General features: G+C 55.6%; 1 protein-coding gene across 1 annotated transcript in view; it reads left to right on the top strand.

The window, feature by feature from the left end:
- Window positions 1-2,385, top strand: part of LOC104498539 (whirlin-like) — a gene marked incomplete at both ends in the record, with an annotated part of 25,804 nt that overhangs the window by 19,333 nt on the left and 4,086 nt on the right. The window lies entirely within an intron of this gene.

Raw genomic sequence — 2,385 nt, 5'->3', positions numbered from 1 at the left:
TGCGGCTCGGCCACGTGAACAGCCGCCTCATTTCACCCACCTCTGCCTTTTCTTCCTGAAAAACGCTGTGTCCCTTTCCCCTGCACGGCTGCAGGCCTTGGTGCTGCAGTGCAGACAAGATTCTGCCTTGATCCCAGCCCAGTGTCCTGCTGGCACTAAAGCTGGGCTTTTGGACGGACCAGCAGTGTCGATACCTGATGGACCCCAGCCTGCCCTCCCACCCTGTTGCCTGCTCGGCCCACTTCTCTGCTCTCTTGCTATATGGGCACCCTGGCTAAATACCAGTAGGCTGGTCCCATCCCATCACACATCCTCAGGGATGGGGGACAATTTTTCTTACAGGCCTTGGGTCTGCAAAACTCTGTGCTTTGGTGCAGGAGTGGTCAGTGCACTCACACTGTGCGTGTTCAGCCTTGGAGAAATCCTCAGGCAGGCTTGAGGGAGGCTAGACACGGGTGTGGGGAGAGCCTCAGAAATCCCTCTGTCCTAACAGTGCTCTCGGATGGGAGGAGGCTGAGGAGACCTGCAGGCTTGTGCCCTGTGGCACAGCCCCGTGTGTGGAGTGCGTTCCCTCCTCCCATCTGGGAGGAAATCGGGGTGAGTGCACGCAGCAAGCTGAGAGCTGTTTGTACTGCTTCGGGAGAGAGGACCTCTGGTAGCTGTGAACATGGTCCAAAAGCCACATCCCTCTGGGAACGGCACTTCTCTAGGAGAGGATAGCTGTACTGTTCCCTGATCGCGTTTATCACAGGCGTCCTGAACCGTGGGACACAGAGTTCTTTGGCTTCATGAAGAAGGGCAGTGACACCAGACCAGGCTCCCCCTCCCATCAGCTCTCCCAGGGTCAGTGGGTGAACTAATGCCAAAAATAAGCAGAACGCGGCTGACCGGGACCTGCCAGGCCAGAAGTGATTGTGTGACAGGATGCATGAAGGATACTCAGAGATGAGACAAAGCTGTGGTGCCACCCACCGACTCTGTGTGTGTCTGCCACCACCCCGCCTTGTAACTCTGGGATCTCAAGATGAGTCGTGCGAAGCAGAGGACAGTTGTAGGCTGCAATAATCAGAGCAGTATGGATTTCTGCGGGCCAGGCAGTCTCACCTTCCCTTCGTCCCTGCCTCCCCCTCCAGCCCTCATTGTTAAGGTTAAAGAACTGAAATGCCCATTGATTTTATTCGTCTTCTCCACCATCTCTGAGCAAAGGCACTGCCATCCAAAGGTGTCTTCTCCTGGGGCTTGATTCCACAGGCGCTGACTGGCTCCCAGCTCCCTGCAGCTGCGGTAACCCAGCTGAGCTGCTCGCCCCTCTCCGACTGGCCTCTGTTTCACAAGAAGTACAAGTCAGGAGGGGATGGCACCGAGCTATTCCTCTCTCTGGAAAGTCAATCAATCCCATGTGCTGGGCACGATCTGCTCAGGTGATGAGAGTAGAGGCAGAGCAGAGGTACTGCCTGGGTGTCACTGCATCACCCTCAGAGTCCCCAAAGTCAGAGAGGTCTGTACTGGGGCTGGGGCAGGGCCAGGGGCTCCCCCAGCCCTGCAGATGCATTCCAGGGTGAGAGAGGGAAGGGGAGAGAGAGGAAAGCTGGGCTTGATCTCAGACTGGCGCAGCTGTTCCGAATTTAAACCCTGTGGGAGCCAGGCTGACTAGCTCTGCAAAGCTCTTGTTAGCAGTAACTGGAAAATAAGGGACTCATTTGGAGCTGTGAGGTTAATTAAAGGTTGGGTTATATTCCCTGGGGAGGTGGAAGTTTCTCCACCACTTAATCTGCAAATGGAAACCAGCTGTCGGTCTGAAAGATGCTCTTCAGCTCCATCGCTCCTGCTGTGGGATTCGTGCAAGCTAGGAAGGACCAAGGTTTTGCAGCTGCACCCTGCAGAGGGGCTGAGGGGCCTCGCCTGGCCTCCCGTTTCTATAAGGACCTAGAAAATAGATGGGGTAAAGGAGCGGAGAGTCGGTGGCAGGGAGCAGCCTCCTTGATAAATACTCATTTTTCAGAGCAGCGGCACGTGGCTTGGATGGGTCTTTCAAGGGAAGTCCAGGAAAGCACAGCCTTAAAATAGCAGTTCCTGAAAGTGAATGTGCTCAGCTTAAAAGCCATTAGATTTTATAGCCCAGAGCAATTTCTGTTTAATTGCTTTTGCCACCGAAGTACTAAGCTGGGGGAAAGGCAAATCTCCTGCCCGCACACTTCAGCAGAAAAGAGTGCCCTGAAGAAGATGAGCAGAATTAGTGTCCGGGCTGCTCAGGGAGAGCAGAGCCAGGGCAGCGGGATTCGGGCCGGCTCACTGGGCTGGCAGCGGGTGCGGGCTGAGCCGCCTCTGCCCACCCTCTGATTGCCAGGAGGGGTCAAGTCTCGGGGCACACTGGTACTAGCTCTG

Source organism: Buceros rhinoceros, unplaced genomic scaffold, assembly GCF_000710305.1.
Source record: "Buceros rhinoceros silvestris isolate BGI_N320 unplaced genomic scaffold, ASM71030v1 scaffold13118, whole genome shotgun sequence".
Taxonomy (NCBI): Eukaryota; Metazoa; Chordata; class Aves; order Bucerotiformes; family Bucerotidae; genus Buceros; species Buceros rhinoceros.
The sequence above is the reverse complement of the archived record's forward strand: the minus strand, read 5'-3'. Positions and strand labels throughout refer to the sequence as shown.